At 43.7% G+C, this 12729-nt stretch overlaps 1 long non-coding RNA gene across 1 annotated transcript; it reads left to right on the top strand.

The window, feature by feature from the left end:
- Window positions 1–2909: 2909 nt before the first annotated feature.
- On the top strand, window positions 2910–12268 carry LOC134501336 (uncharacterized). Its single transcript, XR_010068343.1, has 2 exons — window positions 2910–3323; window positions 12087–12268. It is a non-coding gene; the product is annotated as an uncharacterized LOC134501336 (long non-coding RNA).
- Window positions 12269–12729: the final 461 nt, after the last annotated feature.

Raw genomic sequence — 12729 nt, 5'->3', positions numbered from 1 at the left:
CCTTTTCACCCTCTTCCAAAATAGTTTATTTCCGTTAAAATTCCTCTCCATTTTCTCTGCTTTTTTTTTCAGTCTTAGCCATTCCTTGCTTTCTCTGACTACATTCTTTGCAACTATATTTTCTCTTTACATGTATTATACAATATTTTACTTTTATCTTTATTTTTTCAGCAATCATTCTTTTAATATATATTTCCCCTTATCCAAGCTTCTTTTACTTCATTCAGCCAAGGATCTTTTTTCATGCTTCCCATTTGTATAACATCACACACTCCTGTGGCAATCTATAACATTATTTTCAGTCTATTCCAGACAGCATCCACATCCTCTTTTCTTACGTTCATTTTCACCCATTCTTTTGGGTGATTAATCCATCTTCTATACTTTTTAATAAGGACACACAATCTTTCTGCAGTCATTTTTTTCACTTGTTTCTTTTTCTTCCATATCCATGATTCACTCTTGATGCTACAAGCAATGTTCTGTCCCAATTAAAGAGACTCTCAACCTTTAATCATAAACAGTCAACTCAAGCTACTTTTAGACTTATATTCATCCTTTGCCATGTGTACATTTGAATAGACTTATGTTTAAATTATATATCTGAAAGAAATAGACTTTAAGCAAAATGCTCATTAGTCATCACTCGCAATCATTCTTGGGCCTCCAATCATTTCTTTTGTATTTTAGGAAAAGCACATGTCAACAGAATAATTTTTTCCCTTATTGCATTCATTCAGAATGTTGCATTGTTTTACCCCAAATCCATCTCTGTTTCTTCCATTTTCACCATTCACTGAAGTATAACATGCAACTATCACCAATCTATGGATTCCTACTTTTGTATATATATCTAGATGACACCAGTTCCTTCTTTCTGACATTCATTTCAGCACTTTCATTTATAATTAAACCTACATTTTCATCTTCCTGCATTTATTCATCCATTCAGTTCTACCAAATCAAGCCACCTTCATTAACATCTATTACATCACTATTTTTTCTCTGCTGCATAAACACACAATATATGTATTTTTCTTTCTTTCATTAATGAATGCTCTTCCTCATTTATTCCTCTTATATTCAAAATCACAATTTTCAATGGTGATCGCCAGATGGGTTTATAGATATTGATTTCCATCACCCATCATGGTGGGTCAATCCAAGTTTTTGTGTAATGCTTTTTAGTAATCATGACAGTTCTCACACAGTCAGTAAAAAACATGATAGAAAATCTGATCATTGCAAAAATAAAACAGATGGACCTGGCCATCCTGTCCCCAAAAAGGAAGTAAGAATATGAAAAAAGAGCAAAAGGGTTTGAATATTGTTTCTCTGTTAGGGCTTTGATTATGGCTTCCTAACCTTTATTCACTAAAGAACTACTTATCAAGAGTTCTTAGATTCTTGTGAATTTACCTAACTGATTTCATACCTGTATGCGTGGTGAAATGTGGGAGTTAATTCTAGCAACTCCTTACTTGCCATAAAAGGCAGGCTGCCTTATAGCAAATGAAAGCTTGTTCTAAAAGATAGATTTTAAGACTGCTTTAAAAAATTACAAAAATATCAACAGCTAGCTGATTCCAGAGTACCAGAATAATCTTAGAAAAGTCTTAGCCCCACCCAAGTGATGACATGAGCCTGCAATAATTATAGGTGAACTTCCTTAGGCAATCTCAATGAGTGAAGGAGGGAGATCACGTATTAGACAGTGTTCTTCCAAGTAAACCTGGATTTGTTACAGAAGTAGTTTTTGATCTGGAAGGTACTATTATTACTTATTACGTGTTCTGATTTGCTGTGTTTCTATTTTATTTTTAATGCAATAATAATAATAAATAATAACTTGAGTTGCACTCTTTGCTATCTTAAGAACTATTTTTATTTTACAGGTAGGATAGTGAATTAAAGAATCAATAAATGTTGCAGTTTCTGGCCAGCTGGAGAAAGACTGCTTTTAATGCCTTCCAGATGACTCAGACTTTTGATGTTAGTTTTGCCATAAAGCAACCTCCCCCAACCTGGAGTTTTCCAGATGTGTTAGTCTACAGCTCCTATGGATACTACATGCTGGAAGTTGTAGTCCTAATACGTTTGGAGAACATCACGTAGAAAAGGTTGCCTTAGAGTCTGAGATGCACAACAATTCCTCCTACCTCAAAAACGAAATCTGACAGTCAACCTCATGGTAATAAATTACTACGTTTTTCCTGCTTCTAGTAATAATTGCATGAGATTCAAATGGGACATTAGAATATGAGTGCCACAGGTAAAATGCCTTTTAAGGAAAGTTAAAAAAACAAAAACAAAAAAACCCTATAATTGGTCTTTTAAATCATATTTACAATTGAAATTAGATTTTAATTTTTTTAACAGACTGGTTTAAGGCTTCTTTTTAATTAAATTTTGATTAAATGTGAATACAGGCAGTATTCCCCCCTTCCCTCAGTTCCAATCTACTTCTGCCCAACCTGCTCTGCATTGTACTTTGTTGTAACTGTATTTGTTTCAGAGTTTTATACTGTTTTCCAGCATCCCAGCAGAGGGCGCTAAGCATCTGCTTCCTCAAGCCATGAATGGCTCATTGATGGGTTTAGATCTATTTTTAAATTCTTGCACATTGACATTCATTCTGGTCTCTTCTCCTGGAGTAATAATTGGATGCAAATTTTGCCCTTCTCCATCTCATCCTATTAAATGTTGTATAAATGTTCAATCTCTGCTTTCTAAAAATAATGGAATCTTTCTAAGACTAATCAAATGAGAACACATGCACCACAAAAATTTTAAAATGTTTTTGAAGAAAAAGAAACTTTAACAATAAATAATTTCCTCTACATCATATTTGTTAATGAGACAAAATTATATGTTACATGCTTATTCAAACCAACTGTAGTGCTCCTAAATCTCTACTGGAATAAAGGATGGGGTGGGAGTGAACAGACCTACTACTTATTGTGGTTATAGGTAGTCCTCACTTAACAACCACAATTAGGACCAGAATTTCAGTTGCTAAGTGAAGCACTCATTAAGCTAATTTGACCTGATTTTACAGCCTTTTTTGCGGCGGTCATTAAGCAAATCACCATGGTCATTAAGTGAGCCACATGGTTGTTAAGTGAATCACACGGTTCCCCATTGATTTTGCTTGCCAGGAGCCAGCTGGGAAGGCTGAAAATGGCAATCACATGACTGCAGGATGCTGTGACAGTCGTAAATGTGAACTGGTTACCAAGCACCCAAATCGTGATCATGTGACTGTGGGGTTGCTGTGATGGTCATAAGTGCGAGGACTGGCTGCAAATCATTTTTCCAGTACTGTCATAAGTCTTAACTGCCACTAAACAAATGGTCATTAAGTGAGGACTACTTGTATTGTGTCCTTCTTAGGGGGTCTTAACACAGATTCTAGGGTAAGTTGTAACTTAAAACTCTTTATAATGCAACACTTTGAGAAAAAGCCTTTCTCAGCCTTACTTGTCCTACCTTCTTCCTTTCCCCACTCTTCTCCTTAGCTTTCTTCTTCCTTTATTTTTTGTAGCTTAATATGTGCAAATCTACAATTCATGTAGTTTACCACTTACCAAGTTGAGTGAACTAACCTAGTGTATGAACAGACCATTGATTTTACTTCTCTACTTAATGTAACTACATTTATAATATATGTTGGGTTGAGTTCCTCCACACGAATTTGTCCGTCTTGGAGAGATCAACAGAGGCACTGTGCTAAGTAGCCCAGTTTTTAGACTTAGAGGGTGATAGGAGACAAGGTCTTCTCATTTATAACCACCATTTGGGTCTCTGCAGGAAAGTTTATTTGCTTTGCTGTCTAATTTTAAGTAAGCCATCTTGGGCACTGAAACATACTGTAGAAACACAAGGTTTAAATGTCTGGTAGGAGAGAGAGAGAGAAATTGTGGTGGAAGGGGAGGCATGAGCTAAAAATATACTTATGCAGTAGTATGATATCTAATCTGCGTATGTTTCTTGATCTGAGTATACTGGTAGATCTAAGTATGCTGGTAGATCTGACCATGTTTCTTATTGCATTCATTTTTTCAATGCAACAAGTATAGATATTCATATCTATAGCTCTATTTATCTACCTCTAGATATGAATGAATGAATACACAGTACTTCTTCATTATAAAGCATTTATGTATCACTCTTCAACCAATGGCTTTCAGGGAATTCCACAAAAATTCAATATAAGACATGATTAATATTACTAAATATTAATTAATTAATTAAGATGTGAGCAAGAACTCAGGGTGGGTTCATATGACAGATCTAGCTCAGTTACAGAACTGACTTGCTTTTAAGGGATTACACAGTACAATGAACCAAAAAACTTACTAAAATGGACTGGGTTCACCCCCCCCCAAAAAAACAAAAACAAAACACCACCAACTTTCAATGTTAAAATTAACCATGCTTAACATGATGTACTTATGCAACTGTAAGATCTTTAACTGATCAGACTTCCGGGGAAGAAATGGCAGACTGAAGACGGCTCTGTGAAAAGCTGTGAAATGAAGAGTTGGCGAGTAGACCAGCTCTTTGATAATTCCTCTCCGGACAAGGAGAGAATGTGAGATCACCCACAAGTGCTCCAGACAGTTGCTCCTCACAAAGAGACTGCAAGAGAGTGGTCTCTGGTGGGTTTAAAGCTCTGGGAGACGAGGGAATAGCCATCTTGCTCAAACCGCAGTTGGCACCTTTGAAAGGACACTAAGTTTGCGTACTTCCTTTTCTAATTACTTTTGGAAAATGCTTATTAACTGCTTTTCAGCTATTAGGAACCTTTGGATTTGCATGTTTTATAGCACTGGATGAGTTTCCTTCAATCCTTAGTGAATGTCAACCTTCCCAGGTAGACCAGACAGGAAGCATGACCAGATGAGCTAATTCTACTTTATTCTAAGGCTACATTAACAGAATTTTGCAGGTCTGAATATATAAATCTCCCACCGCCTCTTTTTATCACCTGATAAGTTAGGGAGGATCCTGAGTTTCTTTCTTTCCCTGTTATGCAGCTATGGGTCCCCCCACCCCATCTGATCATTTCCTAGGCAGCATCTCTTCCCCCCCACCCCCCGTCTCCCAAGGTCATTCCCACATACCATTACAATGAAAGATGTTTTAAATACAAATACATTTTGTAAAAAAATTTTTTTTTGAATAAACAGCAAAAGGATGATTAAAACATTGATTTTAGAAAGTTACAAATGGACTAAGGGTCCAGATAAATTTGAAATAAGATTTTGGAATTAATTATAAAGAATTCTTCCCATGGGAAAATATTTTTGTTTTGAATTCTTTTAACTGTCATGTTCGCCGTTTCAATGCCTCCGAGACATTGTAACGTTTCTCATGTCATTAATTGGTTGCGTGTTTCATTTCTCATGGGAGGATGGCACTGCTTATCTCTTGGCTTTGCTTTGGAATGTTTCCCTATTATCTGTTATGTTCAAGGTTGCTTTCCCAGGCTAGCACGTCTGATGTTTGCTAGCACCTGGACCGGGCGGGGCTGCTGTAACGGGGGCGGGACACGTGTGCACTGGAGGAGTTTTAAGTTTGTATTTGGCGCGCTTTTGCTCATTCTCAGCTTTCTCTGTATTTGCCTTAAGTTCCTAAATAAATCAGATTTCATTTAGCAATCCCTTGTGAGTCTGAGTATTTGGGCTGGGCCATCATTACATAAAGCTGAGAATCTAAGATCCCAACTCCGCTGGCCCCTTTCCAGGATTGGGCAAGTGTCTAACCCTGTGAGGGAGAGCGCCGGCGATGACCGAACCCGATATCGTGATGATGGAAGAAGGGGAGCCGGACTCAACCGTGAGGCAACCCGCCCAACCGTCCCAAGTGGGAGAGCTGTCAGCCATCCTGGAAGAGGCGAGCTCGGAGTCGGACGGTGAAGTCGGGGGCATGAAAACTGCCCCGGAGACCACAGTAACCACCCCGGGTGAACTGGTCACCTGGGACGAGACCCAAGGGGATGTCTCAGTGGCGGGAGGTCCGTCATGGAGGCAGAGGTACCCATTATCCCCCACAGTCCAGGTGCAGCCGACGGAGGGCTCCCCCACCCCGGATCGTATCCGGGTGCTGGAGTCGAAGATGGACTCGTTGGAGACCATCCTGAAGCAGCTGAGTCTCGACGTGACTTCGTTGAGGGAGACTCGGGAGGGGTCAAGCCAACGGCATTCGACTCCCTCGTCCCACGGGCAGTCCCCGGAGCAGAGGCGGACGGCGCGGGTGCGAGAGGGAGACCAATCGGTCCAGATGGAAATTGCCCCCTTACCAGGGCGGCTAACCCCCGCCCTGGCACCGCCGGCACCCCGAGAAGCACCACCCGCCGCAGCCCCGAGGTTGGGGCGCAGCCCGTCGGGAGGCGGGATGAGAGACTTCCCTGTCAAGTTCGATGGGGATCCAACGAAACTCTCCTTTTTCCTGACGAATGCAAAAGCATACATGGAGGAATGGGGGTCGCTTTTTCAATCGGAAAAGGCAAAGATTCTCACCGTTGCCACCAAACTGAAAGGGAGGGCGGCAGACTGGTATGTCCAGATGTGCCAGTCGGAAGCGCCCGAACTGGAGAAATTTAGCGAGTTCCTCTGGGCATTGAAGCAACACTTTGAGGATCCCCTGGCGAAAGAGAGGGCAAAGCGGGCTCTGAAAGAACTCAAGCAGGGGTCGAAATCCGTGGCTGATTACGCGCTAGAATTCAAAGCGCTGGCTGGGAAAGTAGAGGACTGGTCCCAAGCCACCATCATTGAGTTATTCAAGGATGGCCTGAACACCGAGGTGTTGCGCTGGTCCCTGGGGAGGGACGACCCTTACACCTTGTACGAGTGGATCCAGCTCGCGGGAAGAGCTGAGAACGCCCATGAGACTTTTGCACATCGAAGAGCTGCCAAAGCGGGGCGGGAGACGAAACCCAGTCGCCCATCGAGCACTGGGGGGCGGCCCGGACAACGAGCTTGGGACGAGGAGCGCGAGAAGCGGTATGCGAAGGGCCAGTGTCTGCGATGTGGTAAGGAGGGCCATCGCGTGGCGGCGTGCCCGAAGCCAAAGGGGGAAGACCGGCCAGGGAAGCTGGCGACGAAGTCCCCTTCTCTACCCAGCAAGCAGAAAGCAGCGGTGGCGGAAACCGAGGGAGACGAGGTGATGTTCTTCGAGGATGAGGGGGAGCCCGAACTACTGCAGCCGGCGGGAAACGGCAGCCACCTGCTTTAAAGGGCGCCGCGGGGCAGGTGGTGGAAGAAGGGCGCGAGCCTTCATCGGTGAGTGGCAGTTACCGCATTCTCACAGTGAAGTTGGAATTAAGTTCCCGATCCAAGACTGTGGAAGTGTGGGCCATGATTGATTCGGGGTGTTCCAGGTGTTTGATGCACCCCGATGTGGTAGCCACTCTGGAACTACCCACATTCCTCCTGCAGCGACCCATCGCCTTTACGCAGCTGGATGGGTCCACGGCAGGGGGCAAACCGGTCACCCACTTCACAGGACGTGTGGCTTTGCAGCTGGGCAGCCACCGGGAAAATTTGTCCTTTGTTGTAGCTCCGGTGGGGGGTCCCTTGGTGGTTTTGGGGGTACCCTGGTTGGTTCAGCAGAACCCTCAAATAAACTGGGTTTACCGAACTATCACTTTTAGGGATGGCTTCTACCAAGCGCCAGACGGGAGGGGTACTCCAGGGGAGATGGTGGGGGTAGCGGCAGCTGCGACTCCGCATTGCCCGGCCCCTCCTCTGGAAGGCTTGCCGCTTGAGTATCAGAGGTTTGCTGATGTGTTTGGCGAAAAGGAGGCGGATCAATTGCCCCCTCATCGGAAAACGGACTGTGCCATTGAGCTGCTGCCCAACACCCAATTGCCCAAGCCAAAGATTTATTCCATGACCCAAAAGGAACTGACTCTGTTAAGGGAGTTTGTGGACAAAAACTTGGCGCGGGGATTCATCGAGCCAGCGAATTCGCCGGTAGGGGCACCGGTCCTTTTCCGCCCTAAAAAGGATGGGACATTGAGACTCTGTACAGATTTCCGTGGGTTAAATGCCGTCTCAATTTCCAATAAATATCCCTTGCCCTTGATCAAAGACATGTTGTCACATCTGGCAAAGGGCAAAATATTCTCTAAGCTCGATTTAAGAGAAGCCTATTACCGTGTACGTATTAAGGAGGGGGATGAGTGGAAAATGGCATTCAATTGCCCGTTGGGAGCGTTTCAGTATAAGGTGTTGCCTTTTGGTTTGGCTGGGGCCCCTGGGGTGTTTATGCAATTAATCAATGAAGTACTTCATGAGCATTTATTCAAAGGGGTATTGGTGTATTTGGATGATGTATTGATTTATACTGAAACTATGGAAGAACATGTATCCCTAGTAAAACGGGTGCTGGCCAAGCTCCGGAACGCAGAATTGTATGCCAAATTGTCTAAATGTGCCTTTCACCAGATGCAAATTGACTACCTAGGGTATCGAATTTCGGATAAGGGCATTGAAATGGACCCTGCGAAGGTGCAAGCAGTTGTGGACTGGGAAAGCCCTCGCACACGCAGGCAACTTCAAAGTTTCCTGGGGTTCAGTAACTATTACAGATTATTCATAAGGGGATTTGCTGAAATTGCCCTGCCCCTAACAGAGCTGCTTCGAACCAAGGGGCTGGGGGATACTCGGAGAGTAAAAAACCCAGGAGCGCTGCTGCGCTGGACGCCTGCCTGCCAGGCGGCATTTGAGCGGCTCAAAGCAGCTTTCACCAAAGAGCCAATTCTGCAACACGCTGACCCCACGAAGCCGTTCGTGGTGCAGGCTGATGCCTCCGATTTTTCTATTGGGGCACTGTTGATGCAAGCGGACGGGGCAGGATGCCTAAAACCGTGTGCCTACCTCTCCCGCAAATTCTCAGAGACTGAGAGGCGTTGGCATGTATGGGAGAAAGAGGCTTTTGCAGTAAAAGCAGCGTTAGAGACTTGGAGGCACTTGCTAGAAGGGGCGAATCACCCTTTTGAGGTCTGGACAGACCATAAAAACCTAGAAGCCTTGAGCACCCCTCGCAAACTGAGCCCGAAACAGGTCCGTTGGGCTCAATTCTTCAATCGCTTCAATTTTCAACTGAAGTTTATTCCGGGGAAAAAGAATTTCCTAGCTGATGCGTTGTCACGACAACCTCAGGATTCCGGGGCAGCACCAGAAGTGGTAAGCACCCTGTGGACAGCGCCCCAGTTGGGCATGCAGGCGGTGACACGGAGTCAAATGCGCACGCAACAGCCCACCCCTCCAGACACCGGGCAGCCGGCGCCGTTGTCAATTTCTTCCCCGTTGCAACAAAAGTTTCTCAAGGAATTAAAAACTGATACTTGGTTGCTTGCAAACATGAACAATGTTACTTTTGACCAGGGACTTGCTTGGAAATCCAACCGCCTCTACGTGCCTGAAAGCTTAAGGAAAGAGGTGTTACTCCGTTCACACGATGACAAGGTAGCAGGACATTTTGGGTTTGTAAAAACCTTGCACCTAGTTCGGAGGCAGTTCTGGTGGCCCACCTTGCGCAAAGATGTTAAGGAATATGTTGCCTCCTGCGCTGTCTGCGCGATGTCCAAACGCAAAGTGGGTAAACCCCAGGGGCTGCTGCAACCCGTAGCTACCCCAGCTTGCCCTTGGGATGAAATCTCCATGGACTTCATTGTTGAACTACCCCCCAGCCAACGCAAGACTGTCATCTGGGTGGTCAAGGACTATTTTTCAAAACAAGCCCACTTCATCCCATGCGTGTCCATTCCTTCGGCACGGCAATTGGCCCGCCTGTTTCTTGTACACGTGTACAGGTTACACGGATGTCCCTCTCGCTTAATTTCGGACAGGGGCACACAATTTACCTCGCAGTTTTGGCGGGCTTTCCTCAAACTGCTAGGCACAAAACAAGCCTTGTCCACGGCGTGGCACCCCCAGATGGATGGGGCCACGGAGGCTTTAAATTCTACTCTGGAGCAATACCTTCGGGCTTTTGTGAATTATCAACAAGACAATTGGGTGGACCTCCTCCCCTTCGCTGAAGTTGCTTACAACAATGCGGTCCACCAAAGCACGGGCCAAACCCCATTTCGCGTGGCTCAAGGTAGAGATTTCGTACCCATCCCGGATTTGCCCCAACCCCCTGCCAGATCTACCTCACCCTCTACCGGATCTACCTCACCGGGAGATTGGGCCACACAACTGTCAGACTCATGGCCAATGATTCAAAAAGCTCTAGCTGATGCCCAATTGGATTACAAACATTTTGCTGACAGAAAACGTGCCCCTCAGCTGGACTTTCAAGTTGGTGACTTGGTTTACCTGTCCACTAAGTTTATCAAGTCCTCACAGCCTTCTAAGAAGTTGGCACCTAAGTTTGTGGGTCCCTTCCCTATTCTCGCTCAGATTAACCCTGTGACTTTTAAACTTGACTTGCCGCATAACCTCAAACGCTTACACCCTGTTTTTCATTGCAGTTTGCTCAAACCGACTATTCGTTCTGATCGCTGGCATGACCAACCTCCACCTCCAACCCCCATCATGATTGATGGGCAACAACACTTTGAAGTTAAAGAAATTTTAGATTCCAGACGCCTTCGCAATACGCTGCAGTATTTAGTTCGTTGGAAGCATTTTCCCCATCCCGAATGGGTCTCAGCACCAGACATGGCTTCTCCTATCCTCGTTGCCCGTTTTCACTCTGCTTATCCAACGAAACCGGGGCCCTGATTTTCTTTTGGGGGGGCGGTATGTCATGTTCGCCGTTTCAATGCCTCCGAGACATCGTAACGTTTCTCATGTCATTAATTGGTTGCGTGTTTCATTTCTCATGGGAGGATGGCACTGCTTATCTCTTGGCTTTGCTTTGGAATGTTTCCCTATTATCTGTTATGTTCAAGGTTGCTTTCCCAGGCTAGCACGTCTGATGTTTGCTAGCACCTGGACCGGGCGGGGCTGCTGTAACGGGGGCGGGACACGTGTGCACTGGAGGAGTTTTAAGTTTGTATTTGGCGCGCTTTTGCTCATTCTCAGCTTTCTCTGTATTTGCCTTAAGTTCCTAAATAAATCAGATTTCATTTAGCAATCCCTTGTGAGTCTGAGTATTTGGGCTGGGCCATCATTACATTAACAAAACGAATAAGTTGGCTTATTTGATCAAGGTTAAAATAGATATGTCATTATCTCTGGTAACCCTTCATGGACTTTTGCTGACATCAGGACTGAAATGATGAGATTTTAAGGATTTGTTTATAGATAAGAGATGGGATATGGGAAGAAGAGGTCATTTGTTGTATTTTGAGAGAAGGTGATTAGTTACTAAACTTGTTTATACTTGTTGTGATGAAGGGAAAAGTCACTTCTTTATATGTTTCTTTTCTTTTTCTTTACTACGTTCTTATTTTTCTTTCTTTTCTATTTCTCTATTTTTTCTTTCTTTTCTGCACCTTTTCTTTTTTTCTTTTAGTTTGTATTAGTTTTTACTGTTGTAATTGTAATCTTTAATAAAATTACTGTAAAAAAGATTTTAACTGATCAGATTTAGTGTGTCATGTGAAAGTAGAGCCATTTTTCCAGTGGTTCCAAAGTTTGACAGGTTTGTTGAAAATCCTTCCATCTTTTCTTCCTCTATTCTAGATTTAAATTGGCTGGTAAACTGAATGATTAATTTGGTCTTTGACTGTTCCTGTCTGTTCTATTTTTTATATCTTTATAGGGTTTAATTGGTTTTTAATATTTCATATGCTGCCTTGGGAACATTTCTGGCTTGAAAAATAATGTATTGATGGGAAAACCCCTCCCATTCCAGTCTCTGCCTTCTTTCCTTCAAAAGAGAAAGGCACCAGAAATAGAATCTCAGCTGATCTTCTCAACACAGAGGTAAATTTGTAACAAGAACAAGAGTGACTTTGGGTACCTAGGTCTACATACAAGCCAGATGTCACATATCTGGGGAAAACAAGCCTCTTACTCTTCAAAATATCAAGAATTGGAGGAAAAGATTGCATAATTTAATCATTTCTACCTTTCCATTATAATTAGGTACCTTTTCTCCCTGCATCTGTCAGATCAATAGAGAAGGAGGTATAAGAGGCAAAGCTGATAGCTGAAGAGATGGATCCCTTTCTCCCGACAGGCCAGCCTACAGTTGCTCAAAATAAGCTGGTTGAATATATATCATGGTGCTACTGCTGTTGCCAAGCAACCACTCTGTGCAATTGCATGAATGAAGAAATAAATTTATGGGTCAAGCAATAGGATCATTTTGTAAGTTCATTTATTTATTTTATTTCAGTGATTTATGTGGCTGCCCATCTCACAGCAGTGACTTTGGCTGGCATACAAGGATTAAAACAAAACTAAAGATTACGACCCATGATGCTCAAGGTGAAAGCAATAAACCTCAAATCACAGAAACCACATCAGCAGCAGAGTTACCTTCTCCCCCTTTTGTCTTTTTAAATTTCACTTCTGCTTCCATGATTTCTCTATTCTTGGCAGCAAAGGGACTCTCTGTGGCATTTTCTGTTGCACTAGAGCCAAAAAAGGGTCTTGGTGGCTTACAATGAAGAGAATTCAATGCCTTCACATGAACATTACAATCCATGGCAACAAATGACTTAACCAGGGTGTCAGAGAAGGCCTTGGGGGACCTTGGAAGACTCCAGTGACAGCAGCTCAAATCCACCACAAAAAGGAAGACATCAATGCTGTGATAATG

This window comes from Candoia aspera, chromosome 7, assembly GCF_035149785.1.
Source record: "Candoia aspera isolate rCanAsp1 chromosome 7, rCanAsp1.hap2, whole genome shotgun sequence".
NCBI classification, from domain to species: domain Eukaryota; kingdom Metazoa; phylum Chordata; class Lepidosauria; order Squamata; family Boidae; genus Candoia; species Candoia aspera.
Note: the sequence above shows the minus strand (reverse complement) of the source record. Positions and strands in the feature narration are given on the sequence as shown.